Genomic DNA, 21718 nt, shown 5'->3' with positions numbered 1-21718 from the left:
GTCATTCGGTGAACTGTTCCATGTAATTTATTAGAGCCATTGATTAGTGTAATATGGCAAAAAGCAAAGCCTGATTGATCATCCATTGCCATCAATGGGTGTCTTTGATTAAGTCCAAAAAGAGCAATATAAAATCACGGTAATCCCAGGCAATATAGAGAGGCACTCTTGGCTCGCATCCCTCTTTCCACTTCAGGGTCTGTCTGTACGGAATCTGGATTTCCCGGGGAGCTGCTTTCAAGGTTGCAACATTTTCCTTTTGTTCTACAGAGGAATGTAAAGCAGACCAGTTAAAGTCACATGTGCATAACCGGGTGTTTTTGAACTATTTGCTGGCAGCTGTTAAAGCTGGGGGGGGTTTGTTTCATGGGAACAGGGAGGTGAAGAGCCCTCCTGGGTCAGCGAATCAAATCTCTGCCTGTCGTGGGCAACCACGTCTGAAAGTCTTGCTCTTCACCACCCTGAAGGTGACTTGGAGCTCAGAAACCCCCAGAAATGTCTCTCCAGGAGGTATTTTGGCTTCTGTGCCAGTGTTGACATCTACACACTGCATTTTGCACCGGCAATGTCATGACTGACTCCTCCTTGAACCCTCCTGGGTGCCGGGGGTTCGGCAGGACCGTGTGTGGTCACCGCAGGCATCAACGTGTCCTCGGCAGGACGGGATGTGACCCCTGCCAGCTCCTGCCTCTGCACCCCCAGCGGTGCTGGGGGTCATGTTTGTGACATAATCAGTTTACTCAACAAAACTTCAGAAATATTTAACCTGCCTGTTTGCTCCCACGTTTCCTGGGTTCAGACCGCTTTGTTTTACATGATCACTTCTATTAACATCGTTATCCCTTCAACCAGGGGATGTCGCGCTTTTTTCTTATGTGCCAATGGACCCAGTTTTTTGTAGACACCAATAAGCACTTACAGGTGTTTACAAAAGAAAGAGTTAAGTGAATTAGGTGCCTGATTTCCTTTGCTGTTCATTTAGAATTAAGCACTTCCTTGCCAAGTTGTTTTTGTCCATCTTGCTGCATCCTTGACTACCTAAAGACCTTTATAAACTGGCTCCATAAGCTTTTGATCTGGCCTTTGTGTTTTTCCCTGCAGTACAAAATGTTCCTTTCTGCAAAGCACTGGTATGTGCTAACTATCTGTGTGGATATTGTGTGATAAGGAGGGGAGGGAAATGGCCAGTGACAATGATTTCTCTTGCTGATTGTTTTTTGTGGTTTTTTTTTCCCCCCACATAATTTAAATCAAAATATCTGAACCTCAGACCTGAAACCAACTTCACAGTCTTACTTTGTATGTAAAAATATTCCATTTAAATCAGCAGTAAAGCTAACATGAAAGTGCCAATAAATAATATATGCAAAGAGTTTTTTTTATCAATATATAAAGAAATGTGGAGTTGTGAAGCTGCTGAAAACAAGCATTAGGAAATGTAATGAAGCAAGAATTAGAACAGCATAGCTCCTCTGGCCATTATAAATGAGAACGCCAGGTACCTGGAGAACAGGAAAACTGATGAGTACAGTCTGTTCAGGAGAGAAGGAGGAAAATTTCCCCCAGGAACACATTTCAAATTACTTATTTATGAACTGATGAACTGGGAGACCACCTATAGAGAGACAGGAGCAAGCAGTCTGCTGCAGACAGCTACAGAACTCCAGCTAATTGTGCTGCTGTTTTCTGTTATAACTCCTGCTCTCCAGCTGGGCTTCGGAGGCAGGAAATTTAGGCATTGACTAGAAGTTGCACTTTCCCTCCTTCTTGTCGGCATAAATATATACGTGTATATTTTAATCTTCTGGAATAATTCAGCAAAGGCCTGGGAAAACAGCTGCTGCCTTTGTCACGACGGTGTTAGGGAGTGTGTGGGTTAGGGCTTCCAAGGGAAAAGTTCCTAAGCACTGGCCCATCCCTCAGCAAAGGTCACTCCAAAATTTAGAGATATATGGCCTGAAGTTGAAAATGTGGAGCATGCCCTCTATTTCCTTCTCTGCACGTCACTGTCAGGATATTAATTACATATAAACAGAAATAGGAACATGCATGCATATACAATAAATAAATACAATATGTGTTAACCATGTAAATGGGTGGTTGTGAGCATACAGATATACTTCATATAAATTCCCTAAATAAATCCCTGCTGGCAGATATTTTCTCTGTCCATATTCATATATACGCAAGTATCAAAATACTATTTCTGTTATGCCGGTATAAATACGGAATGGCTCCAGTTTACTCCAGAACACAGGATGTAGCGCAAGTTATAAGAATTGTTTCATCATATCAGAAGAGAGAAAATAGCTTTAGTTATTTGTTAACACAATATAAGAAGATAGGGAAGAGGTAGTTAATTCACTGTAAATATCCAGTGGTTGAGAATTAATTTCAGTAGACCTCATATCAGTTGAAGCAGAGGAGCTCTTATACAGAGAGTTTAGATAATCAGCTTAGAAAATGGAATTTAGATGTCTGGTTTGTCAGAAGAGAGACAGAGGAACCTTTGTCAGAGGACTGTGAGGCTCCAAGATCATTTGTATGGTTTGACAGTCTCAGCCTGTGTTGTGGTTTAACATGTCAGCTCATGGTGGTGTCCAGTGACTTAACTCATGAGCCATGAAAACTCCCCCACCTGATGGCTTGCAAGACATGACACGTCTGGCCAGCCTTGAGGTCAAGTGTACAAGTGAAAACACCAGTGGACTGGGAGACAGTGAGTACAAGACCATATTTGCCTTCCAGAAGGAAAGCAAAATTGATGCTCTTAATGAAGATCAGACTGAACACCTTGCTACATTATCTCTGAGGGTGTTGTGCCTTCTCAGATGGTCAGAGTCCAGGTCACTGAAGGGTTGGTAGCTGTGTGTTGGGACCTTAGACTCTTCCTGGCATTCATGTGAAGGCCAGCACAGATTACAGAGCTCTGGTACCACGGCCTGCCAACAGGAGCTGCCTCCTCCGCTGAATTCAGCACTGGCTGCAGTGTTCAGATGCAGCTCGTTCAGGGTGCACTCCCTTTAGCCCTCTGCAAAATGACAAGAGCGAAGAGCGAAGGGGTGAGGATGCAATCGTCTGCCGTGTGCCGAGCAATAAGGTGTGCTTGGTGAACACTGAAACCTGCTACCTTAAAGCAGTTTAGAAGAAATGTCAAAGATTCAAGCCTGCCAAGTACGGAGCAGGGTTTCAGTGGGAGCTGGGAGTGCTCTGGTGCAGCACAGAGATAATATTCCTTTCTTCTTTCCTGTACGTATGTTGGTAAGTCAATGTAGAGAAAATGTGCAGTGCTGTTGCCAGTGCTGCATGTGTTCCATGAATAGAGAATACAGCTTCCCATGCTGTCATTTATTCTAAAACGCTAACAGGAATGGGACCGGAGTGACACAGTGGATCTATCTCTGTTCTTCATTAAGTTACACACCAAGAACATTTAACAGTTTGCTGCAATAGGACCTAAAAATACTATTAACCCCAATAAAACCCCTGTAAGCATGTGCAGAGATAAAAGGGAACTTCAACAAAGTGGGGATTTTTATAGCAATGAGACAGAGAGAAGGGCATCAAGATTTATTGCAAATGACTCTTGTAGCAAGAGGTTCAAGCATTAGCTAATTTTTATTTTCTTCTTTTATGATAAAGGTAGCTGAATTTTAAATAATCAAAGAAGCAGTGATGATATTAACGCCGCTTCAGCGAGGAAATTTAAATACTTTCATTTTTGCTTCTGTTCTTAAAAAAAATCCTTCTGCTGAAATGAATATGTAACAGTGCTGCACCTCAGTGCAACTTCTTTCTTTAAGTATTCAGAACATTTCGTGAGGCTGATCAATTGGGATTTTTTTAAAATACCCGACTTGGTTACACTGGCAGGTATTCACAAGTGACAATTATTTCAACATTAATTTGATAGCTCCCGACAGCCTCGGAGATGGGATAGAATCACCTGGAAGCTGGCATTTTGCATTGTACCACTCTGTCTGTATAGTAACTGTCATCTTCCATTCAATATGGTAAATGCTCTCTGCATACAGGCTTCTAAAAAGTTTTAATTTCTTCTAAGTGATTGAAACTCATAGATCTCTCTTTTTCTCTCCCTTTTCAAGCTACACCTGAGAGGTAGCGACGATGACAGGCTGGTTTAACACGGCTCTTGCAAAGATTAAGTAGTTGTCAGACAGATATCATTGGAGACTGAGGGATTGCTTTTGGAAGTCATTCTGAATTGCTAACTAATGGGGAGTTTGTTCCTAGACGGGTGTTGATTCTTTTGTTTCCAGGGACTGACACCTTGGCAATAACAACGGAGCGTTCACTCTTTGCCTGACACGAGGTCGGTGCTGGTCACCTTTCTAGCTAGAAAAGAGGATCTAATGAGTGCCCCTTTCACCACTGATTTGCAAAAGCAGAAAACGCCCAGAGCTGCTATTTTTGGACCATCGGTTTAAGAAATTTGATTATTTACAGCTATGTGAAAATGTGTGCAGCGATAGCGTTCGTCTGTTAGGACACCCTTATATATTGGATGAATCTATATGAAGGTTGAACAATGATCTCTCCACTGGCAGCTTTGCCAGTTTTAAGCAGGCTGTTTGGGAGGAATGTGTGTATAACTGCCTGTTGTATTCTCCTCACCTCCCGTTTCATATCCATGCAGTGACAGACAGCCCCCAGTGAACAGGGAGTAGCTGAGGCTGACAGGTCAGCTGTAACACAACAAGTTGTCACTGTCATGGGAACATGGCAAGTGAAAAGTAGATGAAGTTGCCTAGAGGATGTTTTCATCAATTTAGTGTTATATACAAGCTAATAAATCTGCAGACACTCTCGTTTCGCTCTACACAATGTGTGTGAGGGAGAAAATGACTGAGCTGTGCCTGAGTTGGCATTTACTGGACCAGCTGCAGTAGCCACTTGAGCTAATAGTGCGAATGATTTAACTCCTTTCGCTCCCTGCCTTTCCTAACGAAGTATTTCCCACGGGATTTCAGGCTGAAAACTTTATTTTTAAGCATGGGAGAGAGATCAACTCTCTACAGAGCTTTGGAAGTTGCAGTGGGCTGATGGTGGGTTTGGTGGTAGGTGAGATGATGCCTCCACCACTGATATCGGAAGAAGAGGCAAGTAATGGGACAGGGAGGAGCTCATTCGTTAGAAACCCTGGAAAACACCCTGAGCCCCAGAACTGCCCACATTGGCTGGTTGGCCATTCTTAAATTCATCAACATTTCCAGACCCTTGTAATGAGATATTAGTAGGGATTAGTAGGTTTTCATTCTCTCACCCCCCGATATTAAAAAGATGAGGCCCAGCATAGCAGAAAATAACACAGTAGAGGATACAAATATTACAATCACTGAAGGAGCCCTGCCTGATGTTCTGCCATCATTCTGGATTGTCTGTCACGTGCCCACCAGTTTATTAAAGTATATTCTTTATTGAAGAGTAGAGACTGTTTAAATTATATGGTGAAGTGGTTTACCTTGACAATTTGTAGCAAATATTGAAACTTCAAAATTGTGCTGTGCTGTGTTAGTTGCATAAATTCTACCGTATCATTTCTCTTTCCTGCATGGCTGGCTACTTATCCAGTTGACATAGTGCAAAAATTGAGTGATACAATCAAACAATTTGCAATAGATTTTTGGTGACTTTTGCGTGTGGTGGCTGAACGCAGGAAGATATATTGTTCTAGGTTAGATTTCTGCACTGTTGGGTTCAACCACCACCAACTGATTCCTAGCAGGTATACTGAGCAGTATCACCTTTTATCTATCAGCACTTTTTATCTACCGCAATCCCCTGATTATTTCACTGGCAATAAAACACGCTCTCCTCTATAGAAGGGTCTTGAGTGAACCTTGCATTGGCGTCATGCAAATGGTTCCATTGATTTCAAATAGAAATGGCTCATATATTCACGATGGCATTATAACTTAGTTCAAAAGAAACGTAAAATACCTTGTAATTTAAAACTTTTATATCTGTAACTCTCACCTAGGTGCCTTCTTGGTACAGAACTTACGCAAATCATTAACTTTCAGTTCAAAGTTACGTACGTTGAAGAACTTTGTGAATAGGCTGAGATTACAGTTAAATGTGTAAATACAACCTTGGTATTCTCCAAATGCTCCAGTAAATCAATGCCAATGATAGCAGTTTTACATATAACCTATTTAATTATTCTTCTTAAAAGCATTTTACAAAGAAACTCCATTTTACAGTAAATACACAGAAGTACAGAGCACAGGACATAGAGAGGGCAAAGGAAATCGGTAGTCTGAAAAAATGCAAAGAGGTTTAGAAATAAAAATTTTAGAAATAAAACCTTTTTTTTGAGATTTTAAGAAAAGTGACTATCTCTTGGTAAAAAAATGAAAACAATTTGCATTTTTTCTTGCTTTCTACCTTAATTTTGAGACATTAAAAAATATGAAAATACAGATATTTCAGGCAGAACTGTTGTTTCATGTGGGCATCAACAGTGGCAACTACCCAATCCCATTGCCTGTAAACAGGTACAATTTCACAAAAAAAAAAAGAAAGGAAAAACCACCTTGTACCTTAAAAACATCTGAAGATCAAACAAACCCTCACTCTGCTATTATTACTCTTTTACACTTACTCACCCATTATTTCCTGTACCCACCCTGCGATAATGAAGCCTCTGCAGGTTTGCAAAATTGTGTTTAAATATGAAACTGAGACACTATTGAGAGATTGCTACATACTGTAGCCTGACAAATGCTGGCTACACTAAAAGATTACTGCTCTATATCGTATTGCACACTATATACTAGTCTGCATATGTCAATTGACACAAGACAATAAATATAGTTATTAATAGAAATATGCAAATTACATAGAGTCAAATAGTCTTAAATAAACCTACTATCAGTGAATTTTGTGACACAAAAAATTGTTCAATCTGTCTACTTCCATTGCAAATTGTTGCTTTAGATCTCAGTTCCAAGGCAAGAAGAGCATTATGGGGTAATGTAATCTCTCATGTGATAATATTGGCCTAACCATGCCTTTAACACACCAGACTGAATTGAATTTGTAAGTCCAGTGCCACAAAACAACTAAACCAGTGGAGAATTTGTCCCCCAAAATATATCAAATCAAGTGCATGCAAAACTCAGCAGATTTCCATTGTGACATGTGCAAGGAAATGCATTTAAAGCCTCCTGAGCTTGTGTATTTTAGGATTCCTTATCAGACAGTGCATGTCAGAAAAGATTTAAGACCATGCTAACTTTTGCTTGGGTCACTTTTTCTCCCCACTGGCCTGAGGGCTGAACAGAAATGGTTACAGCACTGACATAAAGCCATTTATTCAGCTTGCCCCTGTTCCTGCATTCAGTAAAAAGCAGCTCATGAACCCTATATTTAAATTTTCTCCTCTGATTTTTTTTTTTTTCACTGATCCTTCCAGAAAAATCATGTTATGGCAAATGAAGTTTCATAGGGATTTTTTTTTGTCAGGGAGAGGGTCTAAAATAGGTCAGTGACAGCCAAAAAATTACATTCACTTCATATTCATTTGCTGAAGGAGACTGAAATTTCTCCTGAACGCTGCTTCAATTCCATTTTCCTTTTCTTCCTCCAAATTTCCTCCACTAGGAGTTTTTATGGCAAGAAATTACTCAAAACGCAATCAGTGTGGGACCTGTATAGTTAAAAACCAGTTTGCAACAACAACAAAAAATGGCTGTTGTTTTGTACCTCACTGATAAATGAATGTCCATTGTTCTTCTACCCTGGAAATTAATAATAACTGGACCAGTTGCCTTAGAGACAGCCAGGTAGCCATTAGCAATCAGTAAAAATTAATGTACCGCAGGGAATTTAGCAAGGAAATGTGTTTAAGTGCGTAGGGGCACCTTAACCACCCATCCAATACGGGTGAGTGCCGCAGTCTCCCAGCCGTTGCCGCTGCCTTGCTGGAGAGATGCCCTGAGATCCAGGCAAGATGTTCGTAAGGAGCAGGGGGGTTCCTAAGAGTTGCCTGCACCTTGGTGAGGAGCACTGCATTTTCTGGGCTTCCTCACCTTGGAAGCACTCCTGCTCCTTTGGGCAGCGCCATAATTCACCGTTTTCACAGGGAGAGGGAAATGGGGAAGGTAGAGGGCCCAACATGGCAGCAGCTCTTTGTTTCCCCGCAGCTCTTCCCGCCTGCATGGCTGCGGCTCCTGCCCTGTGAAAGGTTCTCTCAGACGGGTTAGCTGTGTTTTAAAAAGTCCCCAAGCGCTTTTAAAACTGTCAGCACCATTATCATTCATGATGCAACTGGTTTCCAAGCCCGGCTTCTGTTTTTCCAGTGGGCAGCTGAAGTCCCCCTAGATAATTACCTTGGTTGTGCAGTAGCCGGGCTGGTTAGACCAAGCCAATTGCTGCAGGTTGCTTTGTGCCGCGGGTGCGGGGCGGCTGTGAGCGCTACCGGCACGGTCCTGCTGTGCTGCCGTGCTCCCGGGGGATGCCCTGGGCCCTCCCAGCCCCTCTCTCGGGTACAGGATGGGATTTGCACTGCGAGGAGTCCTCCTCCTGCAAGGACAGCAGCTGCATCTCCCGCGGGGTTTGCTTTTCACTCTTGGCCTCCTCTTGTTTCTCCATCCCTGATGTGAGCGTGATTGCGTATGGGTGCTTGTTTGGGAGGGTACGGTTCAGCCTGGGTGTTGGGTTGCCCTGTGCTTTGGCAGGACAAGCTGTCATTAAATGATTACAAACTGTAATTAAAATATCTGGTTTGCAAGGGTACAGATGGACCTGGTGAGGGCATAACCCCTGCATGTGCACAGTGTTTCTGCTGGCTGCTTTCCTCCTCTGTTCCTTGTGGCTTTGCAAAGGCAATTGGCCTCCTTCTGCCTCTTCATTGCAGGGGAATTTCACCTCAATGTTGACCACGTGTGGTTCAGGAATATAAGAAATCTGTTGGCAAGTGCCGCCCTTGGGGAACTCACTGCAGCACAGGAACGAGCACTTGGGTCAGAGTTAGATGGATCCTTTGGTGACACATGCGTAAGTCCTGTTAAAGTCAGTGGAGATGGTGAATCAACAAATGAGAATTTGGCATTTTGCTATCCAGGGGCATGGTTGCTTTATGGAATGGATGGGGTAACTGAGTAAATAAGGGAAGCAGAGCTCTGAGAAATAGGGAAGCAAAAAAAAGTTTGCAAATGCAAAACACTGATGTGTTGCTGGCAGTCATTGCTTCCTGTGAAATCTGGCAAATAGGCGGGATGGCTGAATCGAATTATTTTGTGATTTTGGGGGGAAGTTAAAATATTAACAGTAGACTATCACCCACAGTTCTCCAGCACAGCAGCATCCAGAAACCCCTGGCCTTGAAAACTGAGGTGTTAGGAAAGGAAATCTCCAGAAATTGATGGTTTTCTGTCAGACACCATCAACAGACCAGGCACTCGGGGACACCAAAGCGAGCCAGACTCACAAAAGGGAGCTCTGCCACATCCTACTGGCAAACATACTGGGCTGAGTGGAGATATTCTCCCAGCAACCACATATTTTTTTGAGTTGCTTGGAAAACTTCTTGTGTCATTGGTGTCAGACAAACCAGATGGGAGTTCTGAATTGATGATCACATTTTGAGGCTGGAATGCAACATCTGGAGTTGATCAGCATTCCTCACAAACTGATCAATCATTAGGTGGAACTGATTACTACCATCTCCTCCTTTTACTCTTGAATCACTTAGAACTGGGGTGGTTTTTTTTGTCTTTTTAAGAAACAAAAAAGACAGCATGAAACACAGCTGCTTTATAGGGTCTGAAGTTATGTGAGTCACACTGACTAACTCATTACACATATCTCTTATTGCAGTATCAAATGGAGCAGGGATGAGATAGAACTACTCTAGGAAATATAAAATATCATGGGTCATATTACTCAGCAACAGTGATTTTGCAGCAGCAGCAGTTTTGAAGTAAGACCTTTTCACTAAGTCGCTATATATAGAAAGATTAGGACTAATGCTACCAGCGTCAGTGTCTGAGATCAGGGTTATTTAGGAGTGTGCTACGTTTGGTACAAGCACACTCGATGCACCATGCTGTGCCAGCCTCGCCACAAGCTAAAACAGAATCACAAAACACCGAAATAATTTTCCAGCCTCTGAAAAGTCTATCATCTTCCTTGCATTTGTCTTCCAGGAAAGAGAAATGACTAGGCAATGTGCAGACCAGGCCACATGTGCGCTCCGCTGTCCTCACATGTGTTTCGTGTATCAGCACTATTGTCAGACACTGCAACCACTTCCCAAGTGGTGATAAAAGCAGCTCCACCACTGCTCCCCAGCAGAGCCGCTGTCTTGCTTCTCCCCGCGCATCCCAGAGATGGGCTGGAGGGCCACGTCTTTTGTGTTGCCAATAGGCCATATAGCACAACCCATGCACATTTCAGATCTGTCGTCCCTGTTTTTCCAGTGCCAACATGTGGCTCTTGGAAGAGAAAGACTTAAAAGAACATACAGAAGCCAAGCCTGATATTCGGGTCCCATGTGCACATCTCCACTGAGTTTGGACCTGCGTATCCCAGTGGATATTCCTGCATCCAGCATGGTTTGTGGAGATGCAGATAAAATGCTGAAGAGAAAGTGGACTCTGACTGAGGTTGTGCACAACATCCGTTGTAAAACCTGAGAGCGACCCCATTTTAGGACTGTCTTGATCTGACTCATTTACTTTCACTTCTTTTTTTTGTTTGTTTTAATCAACGAGAAGCCCAGGCCAGGTTTGCTGCATAGTTCTTGTGCCCTTTTACTATGAATCTTCTTTGCTTACTCTGGCATAAATCAGGAATTCCCCACTGGTTTGATTAGGATCTTTCCTTAACCCAGCTGACGTTTTTTTCATAGAAAGTGCAAGCATTTTGTGGATTTTCCTGGATTTAAAACAAAGACCAAAGAAATGTGGTGGTTTCCGATGAGTTTCACTTTGAGGTTCTGGGTCTGTTCATCATTTCATGCCCAAAACGAAACAGGAGAAGTGAAAAACCAGAACTTGTGTCATGGAACTGAACAAAATGTTCCCACAGACTTTATGTGAAAGAAACCAGAGAGTAACCTGCAGGCTTTAGAGAGACGTGACCATGCAACTGGCTTCCCGCTGCTGAGTCAGGGTTCCCATGCAGCACCACAGCCCTGGAAACGGCCCGGACCACCGAACCTCCGTGACCCAATCTCTCCCATCTCTTCTTTATGCTCTTTCCATTAGCAATGTGCATTTTGGGAGTCCTGCAAGCTCTGAGGCAGTATCCGAATTCCTATGTGCTAGTGACTGGGTGTAGAGAAAAGTGCTCAACAAACCTTCAACAACTCATAATTTTTCCATCAGTAAGCAGTTATTGGAGTAATTTTGCTGATAAAGACACAGACATTTGGTTTGAATACTGATGGGGACAAGAGGTTATCTAGCTGGTTCTAAAGAAACAAAGCAGAAGGAGAGAATAATTAGCACAGACGCATTCAGTGATTCCTCTAAGTCAGGGAGCTTTTGGCAAAACCAAAAGCCAAATTCTGTTCGCTGGAGTCCCTGACATCTCTCCAGACATTTTAATTCTGAATCTGATGCTGTGCATTTTCAGTTCTAAGACTAACAGCTCAACTTTTCAAACTCTGTGGTATTGTAGGAAAACAATAACCCTGCAGCAGTGGAGGCAGCTGTGAGCAAGGAAATGCAGTGCTGTCCCTGTGAACTCCTGCAGCCCGTTCCGTCAGGATATTCATGTGCTGACCATCCAAGACAGAGATGAATTAAAACATTTAAGTCGAAGTTAGGATTTTCCCAGGGAATGGGAAAGGATTATGCAGTTTTCTCCCTTTTAAAGTGACTTTGTTTGTTTACCATTCTAAAATTATTGCAAATGCTTTTTAAAAAGGGATAATGAAGTAGCAAGGAAGATGACAAACAGCTGATTGTAGATAAAAGCTCCTTAACAACAGTGTCAGCTAGAAGCATCTGCCTGCTCTTCTAGCATCGCTCTACACCCACGAATTTCCTGGCTGGGAGTGCGCTTGGAAAACTCACCCAGGACATCCCTTAGGGCTTCATGTTTCTGGCAGCCTGGGAATTAAGTGATTTAGGATTGACATGCAGAGCAGGGTCTCCTGCAAGGGCAGTAATTCCTCTGCTGCCCCATTGTGGGGGTGCAACAAAGCACCTCCTAGATATGGAATGAGAAGACTGGGTGCATTTACTAAAGAAGCAAAAATACACTTGAAATGTAAGCAGTAATGTGCACAAACAAGATACAGCCCAGAGAGCACCACACATGGAATCAAACATTCCCAGTTGAATGGTTTTACACCCGAAAGCTCCTTCAGAACTTGTTGCATTCATAGTCATACTGCACATGAAATTCATCTGAATCTTGTTTCCTTGGCCTATGGGGTATTTTCATGTACAAATTAGGCTGGCCAACATTCCCTTTCTGCAAAAATTCCCAAGAGTGCAACTTAAATGTTATTAAAAGTCTAATAAAAGAAGAGTGGACATTTAATAATGTTAGAATAACACAGCCATTGCAGCATGGTGTGCCTGCAGTTCCAAGCAAAGTGAGAATATGAAAGCATTAATGCACCTATTCGGAAAGAAACCCCATAATTATCAACAACTAGGAAGGAACACTGTTGCCATGCAGAATGCACTGAAACATTTTTCGGCATTCCGGGTTTGGACCCTGTCTGTGATCTCGTTATGCCAGGATCTGGGCACAGTCCCAGCTGAACGGGGCCTATCCTGCTCCCGTGAGCAGTTCCTGAATGGCAGAGGCCACCGAGACTGGTGCAGTAACACCTCCCCATGGGCATTAGCCCTGTTTGCCTTACATGATAGAGCAGCATCAGTGGATGCTGCAAGTTTTGCACCCTCAGCTACCATGCTGTGATACTTCTATGTGTGTTCTTCCTTCACCTTGGGTCTGTCATGCTATCATCTCATCCTGCATTTATCCTTTCTTTACAACATGTCATGCTCTCCTCCCTGTCGTGTATCCTAGGATGACTTTTCTCCAGGGCACAAGGTCTAACACAAGACCTAGGTATCAACTCAGACCCACTCGTTGGAAGGATTATGTAGAGCGCTTTCATGACATTAATTAGCAACCACCTCTTCAGTGGGAGCAATGAAACCATTCATGAAACCAGGAGGGTGGGTGGTTTTGCTGAAAGGACGGGAAGAGAGGCTGCAGGGCATGACCTGCTCCAAACCACACGTCAGGTCTCTGTAGTCTCTACCCAATGGCTCCATCCACCAACCCACGCTGTCTCCCCAGAGCAGAAAGTAATATCCTCGGAAAACTAAAGCCTCATGAACCATTAATTAACCCACTGTAAATAAATATCCTATATAAGAAACAAACCTTTTAAAAACCACCAAAACAAAACCTGGAACAGCGGGGCAGTATCTGAGTTTTGAATAGAAATGGATTTAGTTTGGCTGCGGCACAAGGACAGCAGGAACGTTCGAAGCGCTGCCAACCGCACGCGGGGACTCTGGTGGGGACGCTTCCTTCGTGGGGACGCTTCCTCCGAGGCAGGAATCCTCCCGCACACAATGGCATTGTTCTGAATTAAGCCATTTTTTTGTCCTCTTGGGGTGTGGGGGCGTGATGGGAGCGGGGAAGGCTCGCTCGCTCTGCCGTGTGGTCACCCCAGCCACGCTGTGTTTGCTTAGAAACGGCTGCTCCTCAGTTTAGCAGCACGCTGGTGGTTGTGTTTCGTTTTTTGGGGTTGTTTTTGTGTTGTTTTTTTTTCCAGGTTAACTAAATAACAGAGGAAGAAAAGCCAACTGGTTAGCTTTGCAGGAGGCAGGCCCCACATGCTGGTGTTCCAGACCCTCGGAAAAATTGTCGGTTTTGAGGAAGCAAAACAAAATATCAGCACTTTAGTCCTGCAAAGGGGAAAGAGAAGAGGGGCTGGGATAGTGAGAAGGATCTTGCATTTTCTTATTGCTTTTCTAGTTCAAAGCGAACAAAATACAGAGCAGCAGGACAGGGGAGACCATCTTTTAGCAGATGCTTCTCCCTAACAACCCCACGTGTTTTTTCGTCCTGATGTGCGAATAGTGTGGCTCCATAATTCAAACTACAGCAACCCCCCCCCCCCGCTTGTTTGTCTTGTGTAGCTTCATAGGCTTTTTTTCTGTCTAGAACATTTTTCCCTACCCTCCTTCCGATCTCCTAGTTATCGGTTGCACAAAGTTTAAGAGAATTTTTGAAAAAATTATAGGAAGGCAATCGAGCTGGGTTTGAGCTACAGGTCATTAAAGTTCACTGGAAGATGAATTTTTTACTATATAAACACTGTTAAAACTTAGACTACCAGCCAAGTGTATCCATGGGAAACTGAGGAGCAGCGGAGGCAGGTGAACCTCAGCAGATCTGTGCTGGATGCTTGTGCAATGCTTTTCTTGGTTGTTAAAGGAAAAGAGTAGTTGAAGACACTTCAGCGTTAAAATTTAATAATATTGGGTTTGGTTACTTTAGGTAGACAAGATGACATTTCTTCCTGTAGATTTTTCATGCCTAGTAAAACCCAGCCACTGAGGGATTTTTTTGCTGCTTTTACATTTCAGATCTAACATTAACAAATGCAAAGGTAATGAGATTTTCTGTCTTTTTAAAAACTAATTTTGCAAGTAAAGTCCCCTGAATTCTTTGAACACGTCACTCAAAATTTTATGGTCATATCCTCTGGGATTATTTAAAACACTTTAGGTTTGAAGAGTATGTTTTCTTTTCAAGTGGTATTTGTAGCAAGTATGGGAAAGAAAGGGTTATACTTTTTTTTTTTTTCTGTGGCTTATATGTAAGTGAAATGACATTTTAACAATCTCTTTAGTATAGCCTTGCTGTGCTGGGACCTCTGTTGCCTGCTGTCTTACTTCTTGGCCTCTAAATAGAGAGTTATTTTCAATTTCTCCAGTTCCTAATGTTTTAAATGGAACTACTGTTCCCCTTAGAGCACCCAGTGGCTGGCTGGAGACCTTTATTGATATATATAAATTACTCCAGTCCCCAGGGCTGGCTACAGATCCAATCATATTGAGCTAATGCGCATATAAATAAAAACCTGGAAGTATGGTTTATGGCAATAAGTAGTGCAGTAGAAGTTTATACCATCCTGCAAAGACACCTTGATACATTGCTGATAATCTCTATAATGTATTTAAAGCGGCAGTCTGTAGATTCAAGGCTGAAAATTTCACTCATCAAAGCCATAAATCTTGGCGAGATTCTGTTGATTGGCCTGGAAAAGAGGGAATTTCCCCAATCCAAAGAAGAGTCAAAATGGAAGGATGTTGGCCTTTTGGTGGAAGGCACCAAGCAGGGTGATGCCAGCATGTCAGTCAAAAGCATCAGGCCCGGCAGCTGGGCAAGGTTAAAGAAGTTCCCTGACATCTTGGTGTTTGTCTTGGCGGTTCATAGATGATTCCCACTATTGCCTGGAATGATTTGCTGCCCTCTAAACCAAACAATAATAACCTGATGTCCAGCTGATAAAGCTGACAGCAACTGAATTATTCAGGCAAGCAATCATTTCTCTAGGCAAGCAAAAACAAATTTCAAGGATTAGGTTGAACCTTCAGGCTAAACCCTGAGTGGCGAATGCAGCAGGTGAGTGTTTTCTGCTCAGGGACAGAGATGTGGCCCAGGCAGTGGCACCACTGGCTGGGTGCTGCATTGGGAAGGTGGCTCCCTGCAGCCTTGGCAACGTGTGGCTGCATCTCAACCTCTCCCACACCTTTGCTGAACCTGGTTCTCACTAGGTTCAAACACCTCAGGTGTTAATTACAGCTCAAACACAGCAGTGGTGGGACAGTGGCATCCTGGGCAGAGCTTGTCCTTATGACTCACCCATATCTTGTCAGCACTGGGCTCTGGGGAAGGGACTGTCTTGTTTTTCCCTGCAGCATCCAGCAGAGCGACCACGGTGCCTCAACACTGTGGCTCTACACAGAGAGCAAGGAGCAAACCTCAAACTGCTAATGACAATGACACTAATCCAGGAATCCCTTTCAGCAACCAGAGAGCCTTGAGCAGAAAAGGTAACAGCCAGTCCCATGACCAGTTCTTGGGAAGGTCCTAAGAAGGCCTGGGGGTGACCAAAAGGGGACAGAAGGGAGTGGGACAGGTACCAGGGTGGGACCCCAGGCTGTCATCCCACACTTGCTCCCTCTTTGCTGCCTTGGAGTTGCCAGAAGCAGAGCGGTAGCTTTATTAATAAACTTCTGTACCATGGCACAGCAATAGGGTCTTGAGGCAACTTTGGCAGGTGTAAGATAGGGCATTATATATATAACTGATGCTCGATGAGTACTGTGAGATACTGCCAACTTTACACAACTTTATTTCTTCATTTCCAGATCCTTCAGGCACCAATTTTACTGCTTCAGAAAAATGATTGTAACTTAAAGGAAAACTCCGGTATGAGTTGTCAAAGCAGCCTTTAGAAATACTTGTCACTCTTTCAGTATCATAGTCTGTGGAGCTGTCATTGCTGTCTCTGGGTGCTGCCATTTTAATGTCACCTCTTTGCTTTCCCTCTCAAAAAGACATGGAGGAACCAAGAAAAAAAGTTTAAAAGTTCTTGTGAAATCTCCTGGAGTGTTGAAATAACAGCAGACTCCAATGAAAGTGAGAGCTACAGAGATTTACTCTAGAAAATCATATATCAGTAGTCAATCGAGTACTAAAAAATCGTACAGAACAATTAAGAAAGTAAATGTATCAGGTTTTGGAAGTGATTCTAGCTCTGGGTCTCAGTGAACAAGGTTCAGTGTGTTTAGTGTGTTTAGCCAGGTGCCATTTCACCATCCCATATTTAACGATTTTCCTGTATTTAAAGCTTTTTCCACACTTACATGTAAGGTGGTTTGAGTGAAATTGGCTTTAAAACTTGCTTTAGCTAATCTGGTGCATAGTACTGTGGCTACTTGCAGAACAATTTAAAGTTAGCACAGTTTAATTTAGTAAGGAATCATGAAGCCAATTCAATTTAAAACCATTAAAACAATTTTAGAGTGTCTGCCCAAGGGTTTTGCATGTTTTCACTAAATGAGTTTTAAAAATACATTTAGTTAAACTGATGGAACTTTAAGTATCAATAAAGGCTTTATCTTACAAACACTAATGTTTGTCTTCAACGAGGTCTTTGCATCTGCTTAGATGTCTGTCTCCAGGATCAGAGCATTATCAGTTACTGTATTTAAGACAAAGCTTTATTTTTGATCTTTTCCAAATGAACTCCTTTCAAGAAAAGTCTTTCCTTTTCTCTCCCATCTTTGGGGTCATGCAATCTGATCTTTGCTTCTCTGGGTTGAAATTTATGTGCTGAAACCTCAGTCTTGCTTCGAAATCGCATGAGCCTGATTGGCGTGAGTGGACATGGTGCCCAGCAACTTTTTCTCTCACAGTCCCACAGACCACGATGGAGGTAAATAACTCAAATAAAGCCTGGTAAATAACTCAAATAAAGCCTCTTCAAAGCAGCACCTACTCAGCCAAAAGCTGCTCAGATACATACATCTATTTCTCCTCAGCAAAACTTTCCTCCTTAGAGTTTCATTAGCCCATTTAACACCATGACTGGTTGGAAAATATTTGCTAGAGTTTCTGCATTTCATTTTTTCTTTCTCTCATCTTCTCCAGGCAACTCCCTTTGTGCAACTTATTTTCTAGGACGCATTTTTTGAGCCTGGCTCTAGATGAGCTGTGGGGAGAGTTGCTCTTGTTAGCGTGGATCTCTGACATTTTGGCTCCTTTCTGCTGCACTGCAATGAGCTCTGTTGATCAGACTGTGTGTGCTTGAGAACGACAATATCAAGCAGGTGAAATGAGGTGTATTTATGAAAAATAATGTTACAACTCAGTCTTTTATGGTCCCAGTTTTTTCTCCACTTCTGAAAAAAAGTAGGGAACTGAGACAAGTAAATACGAGCCACAAATTCAGAAAGGGTTTTCATGTCCCGGGACCCTTGGTCTCCCACAGAAAACTTCTGCAAGATCTCCAAGGGACGTATGTGATAAACGTGGAAGACAAGGGAACTAGCAGCTTTTCTTTCAATTAGCAACGCAGCAGCAAAAGACTGGAAGGCACCTCCTGAGTCGCTGAGTCTGGTGCTTTGTGGTTGCAAACAAACAATGGCACATAATCCCTTTAATAAAATGATCATGTTCCACCTTGAAAACCACTAGGTTTGGGGGCAGGACTGATCCCTACTGCTAACCCCATGAAGCCCAGAACAAATATCTGAGCTCAAGATAATGCTACTTACAACAGGATTAAATCCCTGCTGGGTGCCCTATAGTTACAACCACAGGGGAACTCCGCCAGTGGCAGCACAGCTTTAGCACTCCATGTCCATGTAGGGGTAAAATCTGCTCTATTCTTCCTCATAATTAGGTGCAGTGACTAGACCAGGCTTTATATTGCGTCATACTTGCTTCTATGCATGGGCAGACGCAGCATTAAATGGAAGGCTGAACAGCTGCATGACATGGGGATGTGTGTGGTACAGACAGCACTGGAGGGATGCTTTGTTTGCTTTAGTGCCCTCTGATTCCCTGCGCTCACTTAGGGTAATGGCCATTAGTTGGGATTTTGTGCATCGCCCTCCCCTGAGCAGGACTAGCTTGTGGTCCTGGGAGAGATCAGTGTGGTGAAAGGCATCAGGCAGAGGTAAATGCTTGCTTTCTACTACAGGGATTACTTTTTCTCCTTCTCTTGAAGGATCTTATCCAGACAACACTGAAATCTGCTTCCACTTGCTCAAGGCACATTTGAATCAGTGCCTGGGGCTCTTCTGTTGCGGAGATTCCTGCCGTGCCTTCTCAGACAAAGAGGGTGACCACATCCTTACATCATGCAGTTGTTTAGTTTGGACTGAGGGAACCGATCTGTCAAATGGGCAAACAATTGGGCATGAGCCGAAGGACTGGCAGGAGAGGTGGGATGACCCAGGCTATAACAATTCCTATAAAAATGTGCAGAAAGCCCATGTTCCCTTGTGCTATGGGGTCAGTAGCCACCGTGTGCCCCATCCAGTTCAGTGTGGGGAGGGTGGAGAAGGCCCTGCCCAGCCGTGCCTCCACCGTGGACCCAGGGCAGGAACATCATTAGTGTTAGAGATAGTGCTAGAGTTAGGTTATGGTTGGACTTGATGATCTTAAGAGTCTCTTTCTGTGATTCTGTGATTGCGTTTGTGGGATGCTAATGTGATGCTGCAGCCCCTATAGCTCTGTGCTAAATACACTCCTGCCCTATATCCAGTGTGGTGTATAGGGGTGTGGGGGGTGCCACCCCATGCAGAGAGCCATAAGGAGGAGAGCGCAGTCCGGATGGCTCCTGGATACAGCCCAGCACCAGAGCTGAGCTTGGCCATGCTCGGGTGGCTGCAGTTAAGCCCCCACAAGAAGAGTTGAGGGTGCAGAGCGCAGCAAATGCAGCCACGGGGCTGCGATGTCACCTCACACGGGAGCTTGCACAGTTTCCTTGGCTGCCACCTCTCCTGTGCTGTTTTTGATGCCCTAAGCTGTTGACCTGAGCTCTGCCCTGATCTGCTCACATGCCTTTCTGAGCTGCCACCTGCTTAGTTGCCTTGTTTTCAAGAGAAAAGGTTTTTGGACAAACACAAGTACCGTTTCTTCTCTTCCACCCATAAAACTGCGGTCCTATGGTGACAGGGGGAATTGTGCGTGGCAATTGCAGCAGCAGGACCTGCAGACCTGGTACTACCTGCCGATGGGGCAGTTTGTGAGGCTTTAGGGCAATTTGGGGCAGTTTTTGGGGCAGTTTGTGGGGCTTTGGGGCAGCGCTTCGCACTGCAGGGAGAGACACTGGGGCTGGGAAAGGTGCAGGCGCTTGTGGGTTTATTGAGGTTAAAGAAAGGCAGTGAACAGAGGCGAGCAAGGGATAGGAGATGTTGTCACAACCAGACACTTGTGCTGAAGATGAGCAATGTAATGAAAACTTGGTCCAAAAAGAGAAAAGCACAAAACTGACTTCAGTGGGGATGGTTTCACCCTGTCTAGGTTTTCATATGGCCCTGTCTTGCTCAGAGTGGAAGGCCTCCTTACATCCTCCACACCCATTAAATTAATGCAAAAGTGGGTAAGAGGGAAAGGAAACTAATATTATAAACCGCCTGGATTCCAGAGACCCACACTATCTATCTGTATCCTTCAAGCCATCACAAGCAATCTCTGAGCAGTCTCCACAAGCACACACAGACCCAACCATTAACATAATTCTCTCTTTTATTCCTTGTCATTGTGGTACCGTATGCTACAGTCTTAAACATTATTTGTTTTACCCACTTTTCAGCATTTTAAGCTCATACTATGCTGGCTAAAAAAAATTCCCATTTTTATCTCATCTGATTTGATATTCATCTGTCCCTCGCTGCTTTTTTTCTCCCCCTTTACCATCATTTTGGTTGTTTTTTTTGCTTTTTTTTTTTACCTCAGAGAACATTGAGAACTCTGTCTCAAGGCTTCCAGATTAGACAGAAGACTGATAGGATAATGATGATAGTATGTTAAATGCTATCTATGTAAATCAGCTCTCTCCATCAATGGATACAAGATGCAGCTACATTAGATCCCTTTTTGACATACATTTTCATTTTTTAAGGAAGAGAATATTGGATTGTTATTAAGCTACTTTAGAAAAATCTTTGCATTACCAGGCACATTACTATTGTGCATAAAGTCATATTAAATTTTGGGATGATGTACAACATCATTTTCTTTTAAAGGCTGCTTTTAACCTCCAAGTATCTTCTTTTTAGCTTCTGCTGAGGGATTTGTTTGTGATAACCGATGAATGGGGGAGGGGGAAAAGGGTGTTTTTTATTAAGCTTCTTGTAGTAGATAAATCTGAATTTGCACCTCTGATAGGAAACTGGTCCTGGCTAAGGGAAAAAACCACTGTTACATCTCATCTGTTTCAAATGCCTGGGAAAATAGCTCAGCAAATAGCCTGAAAGTCGAATCCGGATTGCCTCGGACTCCGTTGGAAGCCAGTTGCAAAATCAAGACCCATTCATTGGAAACGTCTTCCCAATTAACCCCTCCCACTTTCACTTCTTTTAAAATGTAAAAAGGCTATTTTCATTTTCCTCTTTGAACACAGAGATCCCAGAATTAATATGTTCCCAATAATAATGCAGAGTAAAGCAGTGAAAATCAGCTTTGCTTTATTGACACCTGTGGACTCTCATTGATTTTCAATGGCAGAGGAACCAGCCAGCTAAAAATATATAATTAAAATCCATCTTCAGCCTGTCACTAATGTGAGGAATTTCACCTCAAATGTAGGGTGGGCTTTGTTTGCAAATTTATACAAGAATGTACAGGCAACTCTTAATTTTTTAGTTATCTTTGGCTGCAGTGGCTCAGAGCAAACTAAATTCAGATTATACAATATTTTCCGTGAGCAGCAGGACTGATGAGCTCGAATTCCACCATTGCTTTTCTACATTGAGTCTCTCATGTCTAATAAAGGGTGAGTTTATTAGCATTTTCTCTGTGGGAGACATTAATAAAAGCAGTTTCCTCCATCCAGGAATCTATTTTCATAAAACCTGCATGAAGTTCATATCTCTGAGACCTCGGTTGCTCTGACAAATTTCCTTTGAAATTAGCCATTGCATCTTAAAGCTATTAAATGGGGACCTGCAGATGTAAACACACACAG

This window comes from Patagioenas fasciata, chromosome 14 (assembly GCF_037038585.1).
Source record: "Patagioenas fasciata isolate bPatFas1 chromosome 14, bPatFas1.hap1, whole genome shotgun sequence".
Lineage (NCBI taxonomy): Eukaryota > Metazoa > Chordata > Aves > Columbiformes > Columbidae > Patagioenas > Patagioenas fasciata.
The sequence above is the reverse complement of the archived record's forward strand: the minus strand, read 5'-3'. Positions refer to the sequence as shown.